The 26260-nt window shown below is 45.4% G+C and overlaps 1 protein-coding gene across 2 annotated transcripts in view; it reads right to left on the minus strand.

The window, feature by feature from the left end:
- The window catches only part of LOC115383789 (interleukin-1 receptor accessory protein-like 1), a 209549-nt gene that overhangs the window by 167889 nt on the left and 15400 nt on the right, over positions 1-26260 (minus strand). The window lies entirely within an intron of this gene.

The following is a 26260-nucleotide window of genomic DNA, read 5'->3' on the forward strand; positions in this document are numbered from 1 at the left end:
GAGGTCTCCAATGTTTAAGCTGTGGGAGCACGGAGGGGATGAAGGATGCAGTCAGATGGAACAGAGGAAAAAAAAAAAAAGAAGAAGAAGAAGAAGAAGCAGCACGAGTGTGTGTAGGAAGGGGGTCACGGACGAGGCCGGATGGCACAAACGAGACAAGACGCATATGTGTGGGGACGGGAAACACACACACACACACACAGACAGCGATATACAGGACGGAGCACAAACAGAGCGGAGGCAGTGGGCGAAGCCGAGCCGCCATTGGTGGAGAAAAGAACAAACGTGGAGCCTGTCCCCTGCGATCTGGGTGGCTCTGGTGACAGGAGACTCCATGCCAGCAGCAGCAGATGAGCGAGCAAGTGGAGGGGGGAGTCAGGCGCCACATATACGGCTCTTTTGTCGCCGAGGTTTGACTCCTGAATGTGCAACTTTGCTCAGACCCTCCAAAAAAAGGGGCTTCTCCCCTCTGATGTCTCATTCTGGTTTTGTTTGGTTTACTGGCAGCTGTCAGATCTGCGAGGAGATATCGGCCTCTTTGCTTTGAGATTCACTGGCTTTCCTCGATGGGAAAACGTCAAATATTATCCCGTCACTGTGTGGAGACCGTGCGCGCAATGAGTCACGTCCGCGCACGGCGGCGACACCCTTACATAACTCCCAGCCTGCTCAAGTATTCCATTTGTTGACTTGCCCCTGCATTTACAGCAATCCTTAAGAGGTTAGACCCAAATTACGACAGGCGCCCGAATACGACGAGATGGAATCTGCTGAGTTGGACGAAAAATATCGAAGCATGTCATCACTTTCTTAAAATGTTTTCTGCAGCCGAAGCAAAATCTGCCTCTTTTTTTTTTATTTTCTTCATTGTTTCATTTGCAGGTTTAGGTGCAAAGTGTGAACAGGGGATAATGAGAAATTGCGTAACACCACATTCCGGGGTCGGATCTTTGCTTTCGACTCCACCTGCATTTTTTTTTTTTTTTTTCCTGCGATCTTTCCCTTCTGAGGATGCTTCAGTTTGAATTCCTCTCATGTTCAGCTGGTTCTACTCCACGTGTAGGTGGACAAGTGGAAGAGAAGGTAAAGGGGGGAGTTATAAAGGAATCAGCATCTTGTGCCGCCTCTACTGAAAAGTGACGGCTGAGGGGAGAAAGAAGCCTGGAAAAATGTTTACGCTGTCGATGTGCAGACATCGCCTCAAGAAAAAAGAGGAACATCACTGACGGGTGTTTTGCAGCAGTGCGAACTGGTTGATTCTTCTCTGCCAAGTTGTCAACGACTGAAATCCTTTTTTCCACAAAGAACTTCTTTGAACTCGAAATAGCTCGGCAATTTTCGGACGGTCAATCCAGACTTTGTTCAATTCCGCAATTTATAGGCAGAAGAGTCACACAAAGCAAAGTTATTAATAGCGTAGAGGAGTTGTTGGCGTCAGTCCCAACACTCGAGCGATGAATGCGATCCACATTTCGCAGAGTCAGTGCAATATGGACACTTACGTGCGTTTAATAATGCTTCTGTTTGTCTGCTTTCAAACAGTGAGCGCACTGTGTTTGAACCCGCTTGCATGTCCGCACTAAGCTTCCTCTTAATTCCACTCGTGAGGCTGGAATTAACCCTCGTTTTCCTTTCGAGCTGCTGAGAGCGATGAAATAGCGAAACAGACACGGTGTTCTGTCTGGAATCCGGGTCGGGTGTTCGGTTTGCAAAGCGGAGCAGCGGGCGGGTTTGTCGCCATGGGATGGGCGCGATTTAAGAGCGCTGCCAAACTAATGCAGGAGGACAGGGTTGGGACGCTCCGCAGTGGAAACACAATCCGAACAGACCTGACTTTGCAGCTGTATTTGATCATTTTCCTTTGAAGTTCTTGATATTTCATTTTTTTAAGACTTTTCATGATTTAATGACTTGCTGTGGCGATAGAGGACTTTGTGCAAGGCTTCTTTCTTCTTCTGCATGAAACTTTCAGTCAATCTTTGAGCAAACAGTGAAGAGAAATTATTAAGGAAAAAAAATGAGACAAGAGCGCAATCTGATACTCCTAATCGTTGCAATCATTTAATTTAAGATGTTGTGTTGAGCCACTCGACGAAGCAGAAGCAGGAGTCGGGAAGAAAATAAAGGCTCGAACCTCATGTTTTTAGTTTTTACATTTATGTTCCAAGTTATGAACAGATTGGCGTCAATGTGACTCGACACTGCCACCTGATGTATGATATCCGCATGACTTGACATCGCGCGCTGGGAAATGTCTCCAACACTCAATTTGAAGTATTTTTAAAAACGATCCATTCAGTCCAAAATTATTCAAAACCCTCCGCTGTGTGAAGGCCACAGGAAGCTGCCATTGTTCCTATTCTTGGAAAAAAAAGTCAGCACCTTGACACTAACTTATAAAGAAGTGTAACTTTCTTCTTGAGCCGAGGATGTTTCATATGAGCCGGCTGATTTTAGCCTGAGAGATGGCACTCTCATGAGAAAACACAGGCTAATTTCTCTCTCAATAAAGACGGTGAGTGGGCGAGTGAGCGCAGCGCGGCTCGGTTCAATATGATCTGATTAGAGCGTCTGAGGAGGAAACCTCGCCGGCGAATTTTTCACAACAGCTTCAAGGTTTCCGTCCAGCCTTTGTTTTTCCTCATCGAGGTATCGCGGGGTCGCGGTCAGCGGACATGTGCACGTCCACGTCCATTGGTGTGTGTTGGCCGGCCGTGGCGTTCCGGCGACGATGCAGCGGAGACGCTCCGTCAGCTTAGAGACGCTGGGAACCGCTGAGACGGTTCAATCTGCGAGCGGTTTCACAAGGTTAAAGTTGTGGGATTTTCGGGGAAGCGCGCGTCATATCTGATGGCGGCGGAAATAATAGATGTGCGCCGTTGGAAATGCATGAGATTCGGCCACAATGGCGGGGAAATGTGATACCGAAGAACAATCCGCTGTTATCAGTTGGGAACACGGGGCTTGTAATGCTGAATGAAGCAGTTCATACCCGAGCCATGACTTTAATTTGAGGCGGGAATGCAGCGGGAATGTGAAGGGCAGGACATCGCTTCCATGTAAACACGCTTGTATGAGAGCTCAGAGGAGATAAGAAGGAACACTGAGTCCAATTCAGGCTGGAGGTTTTTTCTTTTTTCAAGAGGAAAAAATGAAAAAAAAAAAATTTCTGGGCAGAAAATACAAACAGTCCATTAAAGCTCCAACCAAGGAAAATACTTTGGCACATTAGGTCTCCAAAAAGGCTGCGAAAGTCTGCAGTTAATCCGCATAACAACACAACCGCACAAGTCAAACCGAGCCGTGCTGAGCCAGCGCGGGTCGAAGGGTAACTCACCATATGATGCACATTACTGCATCCAGCCCAAACCGAGCGCGGCGCTGCGACCGTGCCGATTCTGCACTCCAACACACTACGACTGTATTCTGTTTTGTTTCCGACGAGTTTGACTCCTTCAGCTGTGGAATGATGGGGGGGAAAAAAAGAATCATCTGCTTTCTAAAGCAGGACAGTGAAAGTAAAACATGTAAAAACCGAACTTATCTCACTGCAAAAAAAGCTGGAGAATTCCATTTACCATCCAGCTGGGCTAAAGCTCTCTTTTAGTGCCCGTTTACTCATTCATTCAGTGACTTCTAGCATTTTCTTTTAATAAAAGTTGGAGTCTGAGTCAAAAAGTTGAGTTTCTAGTGGCTCCAATCCCCAAAACCGCCGAAAGTTTTGCATTTTGAATTTAAAACTTTGCATTAACGGGGCCTCAGTTCCCCCAAAAAGTGTGTTTTTATGGTTTTCTGGAGAACTTCAGAGCCTCAAAGGAAGGAAACAAGACTCAACACCTCGGTTTGAGAACAGCTGCCCTCGTTTGACAGCAGTTAAAATGCAACGCTTTGTTTGAAACAGCAGCTACGTCCACTCATTTATTGGTCGACCTCTGTGGTCACGCTCATCATGAGAGGCGTATGTGGTCGAGTGTTTGCGAAACACTCATTGAATCGAATACGCTGCACTTCAGTCTTCGGCAGCCTCACCTCCAGGCCTCCACGGTGAGCTGATAACAAGCAGACAAACGGGCGTATCTAATAAACTGGACATCCGGAGCTTGATCCAGCTCTAATGTCAACTTTATAGACACTCTGCTTTTTTTAAAATCGGATTGCGTTATTAATTAAACAGGACAGCTTCTCATATTTATGTTTCTAGTGAATTTAGGCTGAATATTGGCTAATATTTCAGTTTTAACAACTGATTTTTACATTTTCAGTATAAATAAAACAAAACTATTCAAAACTTTATTATTGCTATTTAGTGATGTATTATAATTGGACTAATTCAATATAAAACGGTTCAACGAGTCTGATAATTTCCACCAGAAACACATTTCATACCACTATATTAAAAATGGGAATTGGCTCAACCTTGCCAAAGACTGCCCCACAACACCCTGTATTTCCAGATAAATCCGGTTTCATGTAAAATGTGTGAAGATGGACAACAAACCACAAAAGCCTCCTTAAAAACGCCCAATTAGACTGTAAAACGATTCAGTTTCGACCAAAAAAAACCCCGTCAGTTTCTCCTCCATCGGAGAGTCCAAAGCGCTAAGGCCTCTTCCTCCCGCCGTTCCCTCGGGGTCACACTTCGGAGGAGCTGCTCCTGTTGACAAGTGAGCCCCCCCGGGGGGGGGGGGGAAGCCGAGGAAGAGGAGGCTCTGGTTGCCGACGCCCGCGACGTGTCCGTCCTCCGGAGAGGCCGGCCTGACAGCGAGAGGAGCCGATCAGCAAAAGGTGCTGTCAGATAATGCGCAGCCTCACCCCCCCCCCCCCCCCCCCCCCCCCCCCCCCCCCCCCCCCCCCCCCCCCCCCCGGGGAGCGGAGCAATAAGAGAAGGGGGGGGGGCCGAGCAAGAAGAAGCAGCAGCTTAATAGGGCAAATATTTAGTGGAAAAAAAAAAAACAAATCCCAGTTTATACACATATGTGCCAAACAGCAAGGGCAGGCAAGGACACGGGCGACGGTAACCAGGAGGGGAAAAAAAGCCCCCGAGCGGGATTAAGAGCTGTAGTGAGTCATCACAACACTAAAATTTTACAATACCTCAATCTGTACCGGTAAGCACATCCAGCAATAACTTTAACGGGACTGTCAGCAGCGCCGGCGGGCGGGCGCCGCTTGAGCGAGGTCGATACAAAAAAAAAAAATTTAATTAAGAGTAACCGGCGAACGCAGCTCGCCGCGAAACGCCGCTCTTCCGGTTTACGTGGAGAAGATGAAACTAGTTCTCGCGCACTGTTCTAGATGATGCTAATTTTTCAGCTCAGGTTTCACACTCCAAAGCCTGTTTTTTTTTCTTTTTCTTTTTTTCTTAATTTTTTAAGAGGTTGCTGTAATCAAATCAACTCCATCACCTGGGGTGCAACTGCTGCTTTGCTTGACTGATGACGGTGAGGTTTTTCCACGGCGCCGCTTAATCTGATAATAGGCTGAAAAAAGAAAAAAAAAAAAAAAAAAACACAAATTATGGCTAAACAATTACGCATTGTGGGGCAACACATCGCGCCGCTTTAATGCGCCGCTTGATTGCTTTTGAGAATACCCTGAGAATGTAGAATAATTCCAACCCTGTCACATATTTTTAAAGAGTTTTTTTTAGGAGGGATTTAGTGAAATCCGAAAACTTTCTTACATGTACTGCCGACTAACACAAAGCTAAAGGTGGCTAATTAGCATTGGCGGGCGATTGCCCATCATGCAACTGTGCTTTGATAGCATGACCAGGGGCAGAAGAGATGAAATCACCTCATTGAGTTGATTTGATTTGTTTTGTCTTTCCTTACAAAATGAAGAAAACATAATCACCCCGATTAGTTCTTTGAGAAATTGATTAACATAAACCAACATGATTGAAAATCGCGGGCCCACCTGATTGTGCGCCGGAATTATCTCAGCAAGTAGCTTTGTTTTAAAGAGGTAATCGGCCTTGCTCGCTCTGCAAGAAGTCATAGCTGTAACTGTAAATTAGCTTCGTGCTCATTGACGTTGACTCCAGACAGAGGAGGCAACATCTGGATTAATATGGTGGATTTTTTTTTTTTTTAAAGCAGAACACAAAGTTCCCACACATCGCCGACTGCGGCGTACGGCCGACCGAGCTTTCTCTTAAGAGTCGCCGAGACTTGTAATTAGCTAATGCAGGTTCAGAAGGATGATTTACATGCGGTTTAATGCGCCGCCAGTCATCGGCGAGGAGGAAGCAGACGGAGACGCACGGGGACGGAAAAGGGGGGAGAGGAGGCAATTCAGAAACAGAGCGACGCATGAAAACAAGATGAGGAGTGACACGGTGTGGATGGTGAAGGGAGGAAAAGAAGTGGTGTGTGTGTGTGTGTGTGTGTGGAGGTCGAGACAACAGAGATTACAGATTCACACGCAACGCGCCCTTTTCAGCTGACGCGGGCGAAAAAAAGCTCCACTGTAGATTCGAATAACGAGAGCACTGGACCGTCATTAAAATCCAGAGGCCGCGAGACGAACCCCGGCTCCACCTGACTGTTTGGCTGGTGTTGCCCCCCCGAGAAACGCGCCTTGTTGAACCTGCTCCTCTTCTGTCAGCACTTTCATAAATAATTCAGCGGGCACTCGGGGGGGCAGGGGAGCCGGAGAGTCCTTCTCGGCATTATTTTCATTGCCCCCGCAAACAAGACGCGCTCAATTTGCATGTGAGCGCACCTCCGGGGTGCGGGTCATGGGACGGGGGCCCGGAGGGGGGGCGGCGTCACGTCAACAGGACGCCCAGTCGATGTGGTGCTGTGTTTGTTTACTGCAGTGACGCTCAGCACTGACATCGACAGCAGTAAACGGTACAACTTTGGCGTCTCGAGTGAAAAAAAACACCGTTTTCACATTTTTATTAAAGAAAAGTTTCATATTTACATGGTAATATTTGGAAAACGATGTCAATTTACAGAGAAACACCCTGGAAAATGATGCAGTTAGGGTTAGGTGGCGCTGTTTGTGTCTCAGGAGAATCTGGGCTGGGAGTCGTGACGTTCTGGAGGAAAACGTTGCTATTGCAGAGGCAAAGTGTTTTCAAAAAGTTGCGTTTTCCGTCTCTCCAAGCGCTGTTGTCATGTAAACGGGACGCAAATCCAGCTGACCTGATTTGAGTTGCGTCCAAGATTGAGAACATGTATAGACGTAATGCCAATAGTTTTTTTTTTTGTTTGTTTGTTTGTTTGTTTTTTGGTGCAGAAACAAATCAGAGAATTGGTCCAGTTGATTTGCAATCTAGTTTAAATATAGCTACGAGGTTCAAGCTCCGCTCCTGGACCTTCATGTCCTCACCTGGAATTGTCTCCCTTCTGATAAACTGAAATTAAAGTAAGCACTTTATGTGGACAAAAAAAAGAAAAAAAAGAAAAAGGTGGTGGATATTAACCGCGACAATCCTTACGATGCACTTTTTTCATCTTTTTCATATTCATTGTGGCGTTTCGACAAACCGATCAAAACCTGGGAGCTGCCAGAGGGGAATTAGGCTTATATTTACATACTAAAACCTCCCGCCGAGCCTTTATTTTTTTACCGCCAGTCAGAGGCGGCGAGTTTTAGGGCTCGTTAAACAGGCGTTTCTGTGATATGACAAAGCTGCAACAAACTGATCATGATGCTATTTGAAAATGATTGCCTTGCAGTTGGGATGCATCTCCTGAGACGTGCAAAGGTGGGAAGACGAGTGACAGGAGACGTTCTTTGATGGGGATTACGAAACGAGCTTGGATTTGCTATCTGAACTGTATTTTCTTGTTTTTCTGTGTGTAATTTGTCTGTACATTCATATGAGACAGCAGGTTTACGTCTGTATTCCCATTTTGACGACCTGGTAGAACATGCAGCTCCGCAGAAAGAGGAGAACCCTAATGGCTCTAATGGTTTAACTAACCGCTGCAACCGAGAGGGGAGATGAGCCAGTTTGCAGTTTATGGCTCGGTGTCAGACCTTTTAATGTTTGTCCTCGTTATCATGACTTACTGTCACCGGCTGCCGTGATCTGAACGCAGTAACGAGGACAACTGTTCTCCCGCTCATTCATGGGCTTTATAAACGGTCTGTGGAACTGTGGTTTAACTAAAAACGCATTTTCTAATTGTGGAATTCATCTCAATTACAATTAGTCACGAAAATGTGTTCTGTTTTGTTTTTCCGAGTATGATTTTTTTCTCTCTCTGATGATTTCTTGTGAAAAAAAGGGTAAGAATCCTACCGGAAAAGGCATTCCCCATTCCACCAGAATTTTCTTTCTTTCTTACATGAATTTCAAAAAAACCAGACCACCGATCATTAAGAAAACAGTAAAAGTCGAAAAGTACCTTGAAAAACATAGAAACAAGACATGATGCAGAACCTGAATTCGCAACAAAGTGCTTGTATCTGTAAAAACACGGTCAATACATGTATAACCTTGCACGCAGGACATATATGTCTTTGTTTCAATGTCAATGGGATTAATTTTAAGCTCTAATGTAAATATCTGAAAGACTTATTGTACATCGGGGAGCCTTAAGGGCCTTGAAAGTGAAAAAAACCCAAACATCCATTTAATAACAATAATGGGGATGCAGGTGCTTAATAAATACAAGACTTCTTAAAGGAGCAAACAAATAAATGATGGGTATTTCCACCTTATTTCGGACTCCAGCAACACTAATTCCACATCTGCTGTTTCTGCCACGACAACGCCACTCAGGTTCATGGAGAAAATCTCCAAAAAGTATCTGCGAGGAGCGCGAACACTTCAGTTCCTTTTAAAACCTATTTTCCCGACACACTGTAGACACTTAAATACTTGAGCGAGCGCATGTCACATTGAGTTTCATCCATTACCAATCCGCCGGGTGGAATCTGGGTCATATGGAGCCTGGATGGTTTTATCGGACCGGGAAGTTACTGAGGCGTCACTTCTTACTGTCCTTTTTCCCTCAGAATAGACCGCTTCCCTTCTTTTTTTTTTTTTTTTTTTCGACTTCTTCCACCACATCACATCCGTCTGTCTGCGCTCTACCTCTCATCTTATCTCCGACTTCTTTCACTCATCCGCAGTCGCTTTACCGTAGGCTTCTTTCTCTCCCCCCACCCCCCCCCCCCCCAAGATATCAGAGTTTGTTGGTGGCGCTCTGATATCATCAGGATCTTTGTATGGTTCACTTGCTTGCGAGTGAAGAAGCCCCGGCTGAGTCAAACCGGACGAACTTTTGACGAAAGTATAGAAAAGTGAACGGAAGTTGAAGTTGAAGTTTCCCTTCCAACTTAACTGTCAACTATCAGTCGCTGTCAATAGCAGCAGAATCTGAATTATCCCATCATTTGGTACCAAAAAAAAAAAAAAAAAAACCCTCCTCATTCTTGCTTGGGAAAAAAAAGTTGTGTAATCACCGAGCACGAGCTGCACTGATCGGGGAATTGACACATCCTCAGTAGCTCCTTTTGATCACCGTTTATCGCACTGATGAATGGTTGTCACGTTGTGTGATTTGTAAAGACGCCTCCGTTGTGAGCGGCGGCACACGCAGGGGGTAAAACCAAGCCTTACTGGTGACTGAAAGGTAATTAGTATCTTGGCGTTCTGTGTGTTACCAGCGCAAAAATCCTAATGATGAGCTGCCGAGCGGAGGAGACGCCATTCATTGCGGGGAATAAACCAAAAAGTAAGGAAAATGTGTGAGTATGTGTGCGTGGGAGGGGGTTTACAGCCGTAGCACTGGTGTTTTCTGCAGCAGCGCTCATCCCAGAGAGCGATTCAAGAACTTAACACCAACAAGGTCAACACACACAGCCCAGCTTCCCCCCTCCCAGGCTTTATTAGACTAATGCATTTAGACAACTCGCCTCGTTTCTCCAATATGAGCTTGTATATCCGTGAGTTCGAACCCCCCCAAGGAGCAACCGCGGAGTTTTACCACGTAAGAGCTGGATTCCTCTGTCAGCAAACCGGCGGCTCTGCGCTCGCTCTTTTCCACGGGTCGCAACAGCGGCCGCGGACCAACGGCGGAGGAGAGGTGCAACGTATGAGCTAATGGAAGCTTGAGATGCGGCGAAGGACTGAAACGGGTCTCACAGCGGTCACGCTGTTTTGGAGGGCGCATTGCTTTGAACTATTCGTAAAAGCTAAAAATCCAAAGAGTTTTTTGCTGAGAATATTTGCAGAGGCGCGCGTCTTCCCGTACGGCTGCTTCTGATGTGTTTCTCTTTGCGACTCCACCGCATCAATGAAGGAAATGTTTGACATTTTACTACATTTTGCAAAAGCAAAAACTTATTTTTCTTTGTAATTTTAATTTCTTTCAGGTTTTGCTTTTAGGCAATTCCACTTTTTTTTTTTTTTTTTTTATATTTGTTAGAAAAAAAAAAAAAATCATGCTGGTCCGGCCCACTCAAGGTCTGTCGGCAGCAGCCATTGAAGTTGTCTAAGAGCTTTGAAAAGAGCCGTAAAAACACAAATAAAACACTAATCGTACTAATCTGTTACCAACCAACACATAATCCTTGAGGTTTTCAAGTTTAAACGTATAATTATCGCATCAAGACGGTGAACTTCTTCTCTTAAAAGCTTCTGAAATTTGTGTTTTGGAGGACGACTGGAAGGCGCTCTTCCATCTAAAAACAAGACGGAGGCAAGCACACTGTGATAAAAGCAGACAGGAGACTGACTTCAGCAGCGGAATAATCCCTTGCTGCTGCAGTCGTGCGCATGTAGTCTTGATTGTGCTGCGCCTTCAAAATTCACATAATGGGCAGCACATTAAAGTTCAGATTTTTTTTTTTTTTTTTTTTTTTTTAGTTTGCCACCTTTTCAGAAACTCACGGGAGAATCCAGCTCTGAAAGAAGCCATTATAACCGCATCCCCCGCCAGCGTGTCTGTTTGCGGTGGGAACCTTTTCTGATGCAATAATACAAAGAGCCTTTAGTTGATGCTCTGTAAAAAAATAAATAATAAAAAAAATCAGGTACTGTGTCCAGGCTTTCAGTCAGTGAAGAAAAAAAAAAAAAAAACAGGCACTTCCTCTCCGTGCTGCTGAACACCGTTTCTTGACAACTGGACTGTTTTTGCCCAAGAGGTGGAAAATCCTTCAGGCGATTCCCTGATCCTCCTTATCTCTTCTCTTAGCCTCTCCAACCAGGTCTTATCTCCTCCAGGACAGTAATTAACAGGAATTACACACGGCGCCCTATCTGCTGAGCCCACGTCGTTACCGCCGGAGCACCTATCCCCGTTTAGGGGCCTGTCCGCTGGGAGATTGCCTCTGGAGGAGGGCTCCTCCATCACAAGGTGAGGCACGGCTGTTGTGCGTGATTTGTGAGGCCTCCTACACGAACCGCCATCGCTTCATGCATGCAAAACCGGGCGAAACGGATCTTGTGGACGTGGGTCGACGAGGCGGAGGTGGCGATCGGAATCCAAACGCAGGGATGCAGTTGTCGTTGTAGGCCGCCACGGAGGTTATCGGGTATAAGAAGACCTGGGGAGGGGAAGTGGTCTCTTGGCAACTTGTGGGTCTCTCAAAGCAAACTGAATCAGGTCAACTGGACTTGGTCCACCTGGACAAGGAGCCAGACGTCTTCAAGTCGACCTGATTGCTTTGAGATGCCTAAGAACTTTAATTAAAACACACACAGACCTACTTTTGCATCTAGGTAGCAAAAGCCTAACCTAAAAGACTATTCAAAGGGTTTCTTTGGTCGCAATGCCACAAAAACAGCCAATGATCATCTAAAATTGGACCACCAATCAGAAACATTCTAAACTCTCACGTTCCATACCCGCTCTGACGGCTGGATGACTTGAAGCACTTACAGAGTAATATTGTTTGTGTTATCAAAGCCTCCTGTCCCATTCAGATAGTAATTTGTCTTCTATCTGAGCTCTGTATAAACCCGATGAAGTAGAACGTTTGAGTCGATTGTGCAAATTTTCCAAACACACTTCAGGCACAATGGATCCGATGAGGGGGGAAAATAGGCATGAAAAGATGGACGATTGTCCACGACGCACCTCTTCATCTCTTCCGCTCTCTTTCCTCCCTCCCCCCCGCGCTTTTGCACTCTCTAAATGTTTTACAGGATCCTTGAGAAAAGCCTCTCCACTTCTGTTTCCGTGGCAACTGGCATGCATTGGAATTGATGACATCTCCTGATCGCCCACTTACTTTGCACTAAAAATGCTTTCCCGGTGAACTTTGCCAACGCCATTTCCCTCGCAGGAAGATGATGCCACTTTTCTCCCTCGACACCCCCACCGCCCCCCGTAGTGGAGTGGAGGGAAAAAAAAAAAAAAAAAAGAGGAGGCTTTCCATTTGACGGTCGATCTGGAAGCACTGACGAAGCTCCGCGTTGTTTCAGGTCACATTTCTCTCGATCACGTGTAAAAAAAAAAAGGAGAACGGTCAGCTCAACAAAAACAGCCGTTATTAATTCACGGAGCGTATTTCTGGCGGTTCCGGGATAATCGCTTCCCGACGCAGCGCTACCTGTGAGCCGCTAGCTTGCCATCGAGTTAAACGTTTTTGTCTAACAGTGCCCCCACAGCTCACACTTCCCATTCTCCGGCTTAATTAACACAGACGGGCAGGCAGACAGCTCCGGAGGCCAGAACCCATAGCAGGACTGTTCGCTGTCACCTTGTTACCGCCGTAATGGGTTCAGACGAGGTCTCGCTGACACAGGAGGAGAGAAGTAAGGGGGGGGTGGGGGGGGGGTGGAATGAATTCACGAAGCAAGGCCTCATGCACTTTCCACTCCGGCTCCTCTCCTCCCTTTCCCACCGGCCCGCTCGCCCACGTTCAAACTGCTGCCACCCACCGCACACCGGACAGAACATACTCCGCACGACCGCTCGCCGCTCGCACCGGCGACCATTCATTCGGCTTCATTGAAAAAAAAGGCGGGAAAATTAACAAACGAATTCCCGGTGGCGTCAGTTCAGAGACGTTCGTTAACCACGAGCCTCTTTTGTCCGTCGGCGTTTTCCAACGCTCAAAACCCGCGTTTCGGGGATGCTCGAGCATCCGCCTTCGACGGTCCAACGGCCGCTCCGTCAAAGAGCCGGATTGTCATGCGTGCGAGCCGCTAGCGCTGTCAACCCAATTACGCTGCTCGAGCACACTGCCTCCATTCCGTAGGATCCGAAGAGGTCAGGGAAAGGTTTAAAATAAAAGCCGTTTTTCCAACGACGCGAGGCCAAGAGACTCACAAGCGAGAACGTCCTCTAAGCTAAAGTCGTTAGAGGGTGTGGATGTGTGCACAAAACCTCTGTGGGAAAACGTGACTAATGAGCAAAGGGAAAGACAAGAAACAAGAGATAATTGTCATGTCTTTCGCCGAGTTAAAAACGACTTCGAATCTCGGCAATCAGTCAAGGTCACTGCCGGAGCATTAATCATCTTCAAATTAGAAAAACCTGCAGCCGTCCGGCGGCACAAAGGACTCCACCGCCTGGGTTGTTTTTTGGGGTGTTTCGTAGGCTCTAATGATACATTCAATACGCTCATTTGTTTGTTTAATCCAATTGTTTGGTGGCCCTGCACTCTGAGGATTCCTCTGTTCTCTTCAGCCGGCAGTCAATGACGCCTGCTTTGCCCCGCGGAGAGCCAGTCGCGACCAAAGCCCACCGGATTGTTTCGCTCTGATCAATCGCACACGGACGTTTGACTGGATAATCTCGCACCTCGCTGTCTCAGCATGTGTGTACGTGAGGAATCGATGTATGCATGTACCCAGAATGCTTCTCTTTATTTGAGAGTCGACCCACAGTTCACACAGGTTGAGTTGATCCCCTCTTTCTCACGGCTGAACCGGAGTTTAGGGTCATATAAAGGAGCCCGGAGGAGGTGAAGAAGTGGAAATCTCTCCTCCGTGTTCAGGATAAATACTCGGATCCATCGCATTTGTGTGAAGAGGGGTTGAATTGATCTGGCACGGCCGCGGAGGTGGACCACACGCGAGAAATTAGGTCATTTAAATCGCTCCATTATGAGATGTTGACATTGCGTCTGCATTGTGTGGCCGTAACGGCGGGATCACAAATTCCATGATGTGAAATGTTGCCTAATCCTGCCTCCTCCCCTCTGCGCCGGAGATCAAAAGGAACGCTGGAATTGCTTCCCATGGCACATTTAAAATGGTTTTCTGACAGCGTAATACCAAAGTCATTTACCCAGCCGCATTTGGCTTTCGCTGTGAATCGCAGAGACGTCGTCGCCTTGTGTTTGATGTGCAGGAGCCACGCGGAAAGACTCATTTGCATATCTGCCATGTGCCTGAAACGAAATCCTGACACATGCCTTTGACTTACATTAGCGATACTGAGTCATGGTGTGTTCTGCCTGCACGCCGGAACGGTAACTCTCCATCATGTTTGCATGTTTCCTGTGGGAAACAGTTCATATTTTTGAGAAGTAGAACAAAAAAATAAGAAAGAAGAAGAAGAAGAGGAAGGCGTGAACTGTTAGCATCACCTCCTTGGTACAAATACCTCCACTGCCAAACAGTTTCCCTCCAAAGCTAATCTTTTATTTGCATATTAAAGGAAGTGAAAGACGCGTACGGAACCGTAATCCCGAGCTGTCCTTGTGTTTTTCAAGACCAGGCACTCGGTGCCTTAGAGAGCGTCGCGAACAGGAAAAAGAGGCCCCTTTTCATGCCTATATCACACGCTTTTAAAATCGCTGAGGGTGGCAGGCACATTAAACATTATAATCAGGCCATATTTGAATTTCAATGCCGAGCAAGTGAAAGGTGCTGGAATTGGATTTGGATACTTTTATTTCAGAGCTGAACTGGAATGCATCGGGGCTGGAACTGGGACAGATGACTTGTCAAAAAAAAATCTAAATGGAATTAGCATAAACTGTTTTGCTTTGTTTGGTCTTTTTTTTTTTTTGTGAGATGTGTTTTCATTAAATCTGGGCAGACAAACAGGCTGCAAACAGGAAGCATTTTCAACGGTTTGTTGATTAACTACAATCAGCGGGGTCCTTCACTTTGAAATGAACGGCCACTGCCGGTGTGAAGGAAAATGTACGTTCTTCTTGTGCTATTTGATCCATTTCTACATCATCGTACATTTTTTTTTTTTTTCAATGCATACAAGAGGATCTCCACTACTCATTAGTCTTCATGTGAATAAAATAAGCTAGCTATGCCAGCTAGCAGGCTTCACAGTGAAGCCTCCGGCCTCATTGCTCACGCTCAGAGGGCAACGCTTCCAGAACCAAACCTAATTGGCTGCCTTGAACGTTGCGTTTTTTTTTTTAACTTCGCGGCAATTTATTTTAAGCGTTTCTGATGTCAAACGACATGTGGAGGGAAACTTCTCAGGGGCGGCGGCGGTTCTGTTCAGCCCGTTGGCGAGATCGCGTGCGCAAGACGGGCAAAGGTTGCATGAGGAGGAGGATTTAAGTAAGAGAGAGAGAGAGAGAGACAGAGAGGAAAAAAAAAAAAAAATCCAGTTGCGTGGAAGCGGGAAACACTGGAGATTGCGAGGCCGCGGCGTGCCGTGTTGCTTGGCTACCGGCGGGATGGAGAGATGCGACGCCCACTAACATCTGTAGTGGCTCTCGGTTCGCGGGAGATGCTAATAGAGCTGTGAAGATCTTTGAGCAGCCTCACAATGGAGGCACTTCTGCTTCTCTCTGTAATCCCTCCCTCGACGTGTCTCTCCTTCCCCACTTTTTTTTTTTTTTTGGAAATCAGACAATCGGCCGTGTTGTCGACTTTATAGACGATAACGATGCCTAACCACTTTCTGGGACCTTTGGGGTCGTAAATGCATTTCACGGTCTTTTGATCAACTCGTTGCTCCCGATGTGCCATACATATATATATGAAAAATGCGCTTCCCGTAAACTGCCCAATTCCAGCTTGCTGGGAAACTCACTGCTGCCGCAGTTGTGCACACATGTTTGCTTCATGAGGGTGGAGGAGCCACGGGGCGGAGGCAGGCTGCGCTGCGATTGGCCGACACGGTCCCCGAGAGACTCTGATCCCCGAGAGGGTGCTCACAGATGACAGTGGAGCCGAATTAATATGTAGAATTTATTGATCTTTGCACTGTGGGGAAATCAACTGCCATTCTCAACCAGATTTTTTTTTTTTTTTTTTTCTTTCCGACCCTGGGGAGCATCGCAAATAAATTTTTTTTTTTAAAAAACATGAATTTTAAACATGACGGAGAGAAATGCAACGGAAAGGGGGACGCAGTGTGTCTTAATTAAAGCAGCGCAAACAATAGGTGCTTTTCTTGTGGATTAAATAGCATGCTCTCCTATGGGCGGAACACCCTGCTAATTATAATAGAAATGCTAAGCGCTGGGGTTTGAATGCTTGTATTTCTGGAGCAGAAAAAAAAAAAAAAAAAAAAAAAAAAAAGAAGAACAGTGGCGAGAGAAGCAGCCAAGGCCTGGAGAATAGAGTCAACCTGGTCTGTGTCCAAAAACTCCTGCAGTGCGTCAGTCTCCTGCAACCAACAAAGGCATGCTCCTCAGTGAGCGGGCTTACATCCTTTCTCCCTTTTCAAAAAGAGATGAAAAAAAAAAAAAAAAAAAAGAAGAATCAGGGGGGGAAATAAAAAGGCCCAATCTTGGCAGGACTCCCGTGGGACCTGTAAGGATTCGCTGCTTGTTTCAGAAATAGGTTGATTGTGCTTTGACCAGCCCTAAAAAAAGAAAGTAGGGAGGAATTCAAAAAAAAAAAAAAAAAAAGCAGGACTGAACTAAAGGAAGTGTACAAAGGGAACAAGAGACTAGTGTTTTTGTTCTCAGCCGTCACTGAGCGATGGAGGAGAACTGCGAACGGGGGGAATCAACGCACAGAAGGGAGAATGTGTTCAAACTTTATTATAAAGGAGCATTGAAAAAAGAAAAAAACAAAAAAAATGGCCACACGCTGAGTGCCTGGCCGACTCCAGGGAGCCTGACAGCCTCATCAAATAAGACGCCGTTGCGAGACTTCCTGTATTCACTAAACTTCACCTCTTGAGGCGACCACAGCCTCATTGTGCCGGATAATGCTAATTAAAAATCGCAATTCAGGCGCTTTCATTCAGCAAAGGCTGGAAAAGGCCACCAACTTCCCATCCACCGACATCATACTTCATCTTGGGTTTTTTTTTTTTCCCCCCTTTTCTTTTTTCCCTGAAATCCTGTCCTAACAAGCAAGTAATTGGTTTACAAGGTCAAAAACGGAACAGAAAATGACTCCTCTCCCCACTGAGGGATAAACGAATTTACTGCCTATTATGTCCATGCCTTACAACTTATTTATATGTTAACACCTCAGTCTTCACCTCATCCATCCGTCTTCTTTAGCCGTAATAGCCGAAACCCACCGGTGGATTCGTTGCCGCACAGCATATTAACACACATGATCCCATGTTGGTTTTATCTTGTAATTTCTTGTGTAATTTTCATTTTCACACCTCTAAATCACAAAAAAAAAAAAAAAAAATACTTGCAAGTAGAGATGCTGGATACATAAATCATATATACATTTGGAGGAGTCCTTCTTGCTGAAAGGATACGCTCAAAAAGTACAGTGAACTTCAAGAACCGCTGGACTCACAGGCTGTGCTTGTGGGACAATGTCTCGGTTACTGTATCGAGCGGCTGTCCGTAATCCGCCGTCCTCTTCACTCGACAAATAAGTACACGAGAAAGCTGCGGCGCCAGCATTATAAGTCTCCACTCGATTGATTTATGCATCTTTCCTTCCTTTACTTCCGCAAACGCACTCCTTCGATCATCCCTACTCAAGCAGACCATCCTCCCAAAACTCATATATATATGTTGCCATGGCAACACTGTACCGTGTACGCGTGGCTGGAAAAAAAAAAAAAATGGCTAAAATATCTTTTGTGGATATCAATCAAAACAGAATGATGCCAGAGTAAAGTTCTGAGTCCTTGAATATACAATGCATGCCGGTCGGCGCAGATGGCTCAAAGAGTCAATGTAAGCGCTTGGAAATAGATTAAAGCGTGTTGCTGTTGGACGTGTCTGAAAATATCCATCTTCAGTTCAGCGTCATCCACCTTCGATGCGAAGGAGGGCACAAGGGTAGCCCTTCTCTATATTTATCTATTTTCTCTAATCTTTCTCAGTCCTCATAGTTGGATGGAAAAGTTAGTGAAGTCATCGGAGAAGCTCACAGAGCGGGAAAGTGGCAGGCGACAGTGTTGCCGTGCAAATCAATGAGCAGCCCTCAGAAATCAAAGCTAACCAAGTTGCTGCTTCGCAAAAAAACAAAGTTAGTGCCAACAATCGATAGAAAGGGAATGTAATCTAAGAGTCGCCACATTGGGATAAACAGAGAGAGAAATAAAGGACGCTCAGGCTGGGACGAGTGGAGGCCAACTACCAGTTTGTCCGACTTCAATACGGCCCTCGATACTCGTGTCTTTTAAGAGGAGGCGGGGTGCTTCTCCAGAGAAACCCTCTGATCAGCAGAGACGTGAGCTGTCATTCAGCCTCATCTTCCTGCACTCAAACACCGACTAAAGGTGTGTAATTTAAAAGCGTCAACGTTTTATGCCCTGTTCTGCAGGCTACAAATAAGAGCCAAGGAAATTCGTTGCTCAGGCCGTTACTGAGGGATTCCCCAATAAGACAGACTCTTTGCTTTGCTGGCGTTGTCGTCTTATAAGTTACACAAAAAAAAAGGCCACAAAAATTCCAAACACAAGTCCATGAAAATATGTTACGACTGGCTTGATGGACAGACAAGCAAAGGCCGAGCGGGCGGCCCACGTGGATTTATCACGGGGAGCCGGCGCCGGGTTAAATACCAGATATTTCTCCAGTCCGGTCGCAGCGCCGCCTTCGAGAGATTTGCATGAAGCACTGACAGACGACAAGCTTCATTTTCCCTCTGTGGCTCAGTTTTTTCTTTTTTATTATATCCTTCAACCAAATCAAGTGGAATTGGAATCATTTCCATTGGTGTTTATGTCCAAATTGCCTTGGACCTGATGATTACAGATGTTATTTCCTTTTCACTTGGCCAGATTTTTTTTTTTTTTTTCTTTTCTTTTGGGAGAGTTTTTCTTCCGCCCTGAAGTCATCTGTCTTCCTTAAACCTGCCAGCCAGATTTCCTTAAATTAAGCTGTGGCCAGCCTTCTCCATGTTTAAATCCTCTTTCAGACTAAAGCTCATTATCATCCACACATATAATCTCTCAAATTGGTAGCAAACGCCCCAGCTGTTAAAGTGGGCTGCATAATTTGCTAAGGGAGCCTGAAACGAACGCATTATCTTTCGGGGAGGAATATTAAGATGGAGATAATGCAGCGTGGTGCATTTGGTGGTTTAAAGTTGAGGACACAAGACAACTAGCAGAGGAAAGTAGAGCACAACCAAAAGAGTTTTTCATCCCCAACTATGTTCGATTGATTTAACCGCTTCTTCTTCTTCTTTTTTTTTCCACATTTAAGATTGAAATAATTTGCTCATGGATTGGTTTCTGCTACAGGGACCAAGAAAATCTTTTAATGGTTTAAGGAATCGCAGACGGCAGGTTCCCCGACAAGCCCGGTATTGTCAGTCGCCATGGCAACAATGCACGGCTTGACGAGTTTTGATCCGATTCCCCCTGCACCAACGACTCAAACCCAGTTCCCCAACGGCAATCTCCTATCAACCTGCGACTCCAGTTTTCATGCGAACAGAAGATTTCCAATGGAAATACATCGGAAAATGACAATCAGAGCTGTGAAACCACAATTTACTCATCGCAGATGAGGTGAAATGCTGAAATGTTGCGTGAACAGTGGCTCGGTTCAACGCCATCTTACTTCGAAATCCTATGACTTTGTGTTGCGAGCGGAACATCAAGGCGAAGGGAAGCTTAACTGACAGTCGTCTGATTCCTTCAGCTCCACCCACACGGTTCCCCAATCTGGATTTCAGTAAATCCAATCATACCGAACGCTCCATCCACCCATGAATCAGCTCAAAGCACATCATATAAACAGCTGTAATCTGACACGCCTCAACGGCGAGGCGCGGACCGAGCGCTCGAAGCTCCGGTCACCCTGCGGCGACACGCCGCCATCTTCTCCTCAAGCTGAAGCCCCTCGCGCCCTTTTCCTGGCATTTCTTCTAAATTGCTGTGGTGCTGTAACATTATTACAGGTCAGGAAAACGGGGGGCCACGGAGAGTCTCCCCGCTCGTAAATCAGGTGATTGATCGTCGTCCATCCGTAGCGGAGCGCGGCGGCGTGCGTCTCCGACGCTGGGAACACGTATCCGCGGTTACCCCGGGCAGCGGACGGGCCGATACCTGTCACACTCGTTGAGTCGCCCGGGCTCTCTCTCGCGCTCTCTCTTCCTCGTGGCAGCGGGAGGGAAAACAACTCAGCGCGGCGCGCCATTTCATTTCTGATGCCGCCTGTGCGATCAATCTCCCCCCTGCTATGGCCGGGCGGCGCGGCGGAGGCAATCACTCAACATTTTCTGACAGGACGCGGTATTGACCGAGGGAAGATGAACCGCGGGTATGCACGCGTGTGCTCGCGGCCTCCAACGCTTAACCCTCCCATGACCGGACGCATCTGGATTAATGGCTGCCGAATCAATAAAGAAATGTCTTCCTGCCCTCGATTCCCAAGAAAAATCGAGATTTGACAACTAAGTATGTGAATTTGTTTTGGCTTTCTAGTTGTTTTTGAATATTCCATGTACCTGCAACGGTCTGCAACTCATGGTCACGACAGAAGCCTTAAAGCCCCTCTCAGGCAGCTCCCCCGTAGCTTTTAGCGTCTTTAAATGTTGCTGCACAAAAGACAATCTGTCAAAGGGGCTTTCATCTGGCAGCTCAAAGAGACAAACGACACATAAATTAGATCGTTTGGATGATTTTAAAGGGGAATTTGTGTCGCCCACCCGCTGCCGCTCACTTCAGGTGAAAAATGTGGACACGCTTCTTTTTACTGCCAAAGATGTTGCTTGACTTTTGTGTTTGATATGTGAAGATAAATGAGCAAGTAGGAGTTATGACAGCAAGGTGAAGACGGGATGAAAACCACTGAAAATGGACAAGAGGAAAGAAAAGCGAAACACAGCTTGAAAAACTGACGTCGAACTGCTAAGTGATCAACTGGTTGAGTTAGAACTGTTGAAACTGGCAAGGAAAAACACTATTATTGTTAAAGCAACTAAAAAAGAAAGAAAAAAAAAAACTGCCAAAACAGCAAAGAGACCTGACATGGCGCCGACAGTTCCCCAAGAGGATGAAACTAATAAAAAAAAAAAAATGGGTAAAACTGTCGAAAGAGCTCAAAGTGCTATGAAGGTTTGAACCGCAGAAAACAGATAAACAGTAGTGACACAACCAAAAATGTCCCAAATGGCCAATAATGAGTAAGAAACATTTAATTGCTAAAAACATTAGGAGCTGCTAAAACTGCTAAAATAGCTTAAACTGCTCGGAACAGCTAATAAAGTAAACAACTAAAAATGTAAAGAATAGAAAGAAAGTCTTAATCTCTAAAAACAGCAAAATGAGGGAAAACTAGGCAAGTGTTAAAAATAGAACGCGTCTTTTTTTTTTTTTTTTTGTCGTAGAGGACTTCCTGGTTAAGTTTCCTGAATTTTATTGAAGAAAAACTTTCTTTACGTCCCGAGACGCTCTCAGATCATCAGTCCGACGGCGCATTAATATTAATCGAGCAATTACATTTTCCAGAATTAGCTGACATTCAGACGCGGTGGACGCGGTGGGGAAGGGTCGCTCGTCCATTCTCTCCCAGCAGTTTCCTTGGCGGGCGCTTTTGCTGCCACGTTTCACGTCCTTTAATATCAATTACAAAGTCAAGTTGCCTGGTGTAATTGAATTTGTGCCGCGTGCCGACGTCCCCTGTTAGAAATCGCTGTCTGGTCCAATTAGGACGGGGGCTTTTATCGGCCCAAATCTGAGTCGCTGATGTTGGCGGGTGGATGTTTCTTTTTTTTTTTGGGTGGGTGTCTATCCTTTTAAATGACGTATTGGTGTTGACGTCCTCCCGGAGAAGTTTGGTGAAATCGGTGCGGAGACTGTAAATTCCAGGCTGTCCTTGATTCTTCGGCTTACGGGAGCGGAACGAAAAAAAAAAAAAGTCATAGAAAAAAGTAATGTGTCGGAGCGCCGCGGTCTCTTGTTGTTTGCGGGGCGGAGATGATGAGTGGCTTTCCTCTAATGGGAACCGAGGCCTTGTTGGGGGGGGGGGGGGGGGGGGGGGTTGGTGTTTTATCCACAGCAGGATGACAAGCGGACCGTCTTTGAACCAGAGTGAAAAGTCGAGGGGGGACGGCGCCAACACGTGCCGGTGGCCGGCCTTTCCCGTAGCGTTATGGAGTAATGTATCGGGAGAATTACTGGCAGACTGCGGGAAAAGGTAAGCATCATCCGTCAGGGGGACTCATCGACGTCTGCTGGAGAAAAAAAAAAGGGGGACTAATGACTGTACACCGGAGGGGAGGGGAGAGGCCGAATCCGTCTCAATCACTGTCACCGAGTGTCACCGGGAATTTACGGCTGTCACCGAGGGGCTGGCGGCGGCGTGGGGGAGGGGCACGCGCTAAACAGTTTAGTTAAAGCGGCGACGTTCACTGGATACCGAATCTAATTATTTGAGCGCAGTGTTTGTTTGAGACGGCAAGAACAAAGAAAACAAAGCGCAGACATGAAGCAGCTCTTGATTCGGATCGAAAGCAAATTCATCTCATTTGCATGATGACGCCACAGGACGGCGGCCATATTGGATTTCACATAATTTTTTTCTTGAATTTTACTTTTAATACTGCGCTTTCAAAAAATTTTTTAACACGATTCATTCAACACTCTTATTTTACTAAAGCATTATTAGAACTATGTTAACAATGAGTAATTCTCTTCTATTACGGAAAATGTTTGGAAAACTGGAAGTGTAGTTGTTGGATACCAAATGCTCAAATTATTCCAAAGTGATGTTCCATTCAGGTCAAAATGCCATCCCAACCTATTTTTTGAGCCTGCAGAATGCTTGAGGTTGTTTATAGGTTATTCTGGAAAGTATTTGATGTTGTTCTGGATTGTGGCAACAACAATTAACATGTATTTATGTAAAACAAGCCATGCCCATGTTTAGAGTATTAAAAACTTGAAAATTTCCCTATATTTAGAATAAATAACTGCGCGATCAATTTGTAATAAATTGAGTTAACTATGATCACCGATGCAAATAATCGAGGTTAAATATCTTAATCAATTGCCAGCCTTAGTTTCTCTGATTTTCCAATTGTGTATTGATCATCTTATCAACTCGAAGTTGCCACTTTGTCCTGTCAAAGAATCACTTCACATCTGGAAATATCATAAATAAACGTTTTTGTGCCAAAAAAGACGCAGCTGTTCTCACTGGCATGCCACCAATTACAGCAATTGAGCGATTATCATCTCATATGAGATTTTTAAAGTTTTTTCTTTAATCGTACTTTTCCATCTCATGGTTTCGCAAACATATTAAATATTTTAATCAATCTACCCAAAAAATTTCAGGAAACTGAAGTGTAGCAATGATTGGGAGCCTGACCGTAGATCTAATCTTTTCTAATGCATTCTAACCGGTTTGTGCAACCAGCAGCCAAATTCAGTTTTCCTCAAACTTCTCGTCCCTGGAATGATGGTAAAAATAGCCAAGTTGTGCACCGAATGAACGCTAGCTCCGCTTTCATTCCCCACAAGAAAAAAAAAAAAAAAAGAAAAAAAAATGCCCATTCAACATGCCAACCTTGTAACCGCTGAGAGAGAAAGACGGCGGATCCGCTCCTCTCAATGGCGAATACATAAATACCCGACATGCTGCAGGACTGTTGCTAAGTAAGATGCATCGCGGCGGCAGAATCTCCTTCCTCGGGAGTGCAGGTGGATGCACGGCCTAACACAAACACCGCAAATAAAGAGACAAAGCCCGGTGTGAAAGGAGATAAGTGGAGGCGTTTGAGAAATGCTTCAGAAAAGCCTGTGTGGGAAATGTTTGTTGGGTTTTTTGCGGGGATTCCTTCACTTTTTGTCCTCTATTCACGACTGTCAAAATTCATTCCTGACAACAATCGGGGCTCCTGCTGCTTCTGATTGAGATCTGTGTTCGGAGGTGAGAGAGAAACGCGCGGCGATTGCTTCGGAGAGCTTAAAGCGAGACCTTACGTGATCTCTTCAGTTTGTGCTCAAGTGAAAAAAACCGCTGCAGGGAAAGAGGTACTTCTAGGGGTCGGTCACCGAGCAGCCAGTCTTAAATTGACACTTGTCCAGATAAAAAGGTTCCACCTCTGGAGTCGTTTCCGAAAAACACACACAGGGAGAACGTGCAAACTCCAAACAGAAATCCAAACCCTGGTTCTAAAAGCGTACCGTCTGATAACATATAACAATGTGTGTATCCAAAGCTGGAGGGAGGGAGGGGAGGGATTTTCCTTTCACTTGTTATGCTGCATTAAGCAGAAATACACATAATTATTCTGTTCAGCCAACCATTCAGCCCGTATCAGCATTCTAACACAGAGGAACCACGGCGGAGGACAGATTCATGCATTCTCCTACATATGCATGCCTGGAATCGGCGCGGCAGATATGCATTGTGTGGCGGCGCACCGTTCGCGCCACCGCGAGACAACTGTTTGCAATTTAATAATCGACAGATAAAGTCAGTGCACGTGCAGCAGCTCTGCACGGGGATTTGCAGCTTCGGTTTTTTTTTTTGTGAGCCAGCGAAGAAAAGAAAAAAAAAAAAAAAACAAAACAAGAGAGATAGTGGATTCATTGTCCCCGAAGAAGTTAATCAAGTCGTTTATTTTTTGCTTTAATGAGCCGACGCCGATTGTCTGCAGCCAGTGTCTTTCTTAGAAACGTGCAAATGGAAAATACAGCACGTCAACAGCAGTTGGGAGCTCGGCTAATCCTCCTTCCATTTGTTTGAATGGGATTTTTCCAGTTTTGCTTTTATTTTATTGATTTTTTTTTTTCCATTAAAATACAAAGTGTGGAATAAAGTGTCCCCTAATCTGTATATCACCGTAGATTAGTCCAAAAAAAGTTTCTGAATGACCTTGACTGGAAACGATTCAGTTGGCGGCCATTTTGGAAAATGGACGCCTTTCTCGAAAAAGGTACCGCATCAACGCATTTCTTTTTGTTCCACGTTCACACATCATTCTGAAAATTTTGTTAATTTACAGAAAAAGTAGCAATATAATAAATGAAAATGCATCCGAAAACAGGAAAGTTATCTCTGTAAAAAATTTTCCGTCTTTACATGCGTATGTTCAACAATATGCACTGCCCATTTCATTGTCATTGATTAAAACTAACTCAGATTTACATCTGTCCGTGCATTGAGAGATGAACAGAACTGTTTAAAAAACAACGCTACAGGAAAAAGTTAAAAAAAACAGTCAATAAAAGTGAAGCATCTCAGATAAATATGTGAAAAAAATACAAGCAATACAGTAAAAATCATAAAAATAACCTCAGTATCACTTAACTTTACGAGGAAGATTGATTTTTTTTCAGAGGAAATTATATTTGGCTGTTATCCATTTTAAGAATTAAGGTCAATACGAGAAGAAAAAAAAGCACTGCAACTGAATTTTAAAGTTGAGATGAATGTACAATTCAAGTATGGTCAAAACGAAAGATTTATCTCCCAAAGACGCAGTAAAATCTGAAAATCTCTCTCTCTGACGTATAGAGAAAAAACAATGTGATTTAAAAGTAGCTTTCATTGCCCAGAATCTCTTTGTTTCTTTGTTTTTTTTCTTTCCTTCTTTATTCACTCCAACCTGCACAGATTTTACTAAAAGCCGCGCAGTTTACAAGGGAACCAACAAATGGACGGGAGTTAATTTATCAGTGGACACGTTTCAGATGCTCGCCCCGGGCAATGGCTCGTGAAGCTTCCGAGGAGAAAGCCCGTGGGGACTTCAGCTGGAAACCCTTTGATGAGCCTTGGGCCCCGTTTCCTGCACCTGTGTGTAACACGCCTGGGTGGAAAAAAAAAAAACCCTGGATGGCGAGAGGGGGGGAAAAGGAAAAACAACAAAAAAACACTGGCAGAGCGCTTCCTTTCTGCACGCCGGAGACGATGATCTCCTGGATCCTCCGGCTCAGCAGAGCCGATGTGGCGTTCGCGTGACATACATGCGAACATTTGGAAATTCCTGGAAGCCGAGGCTACACGCTGCTACGCAAAGTGCTTCATG

This window comes from Salarias fasciatus (assembly GCF_902148845.1).
Source record: "Salarias fasciatus chromosome 23 unlocalized genomic scaffold, fSalaFa1.1 super_scaffold_20, whole genome shotgun sequence".
Classification (NCBI taxonomy): Eukaryota; Metazoa; Chordata; class Actinopteri; order Blenniiformes; family Blenniidae; genus Salarias; species Salarias fasciatus.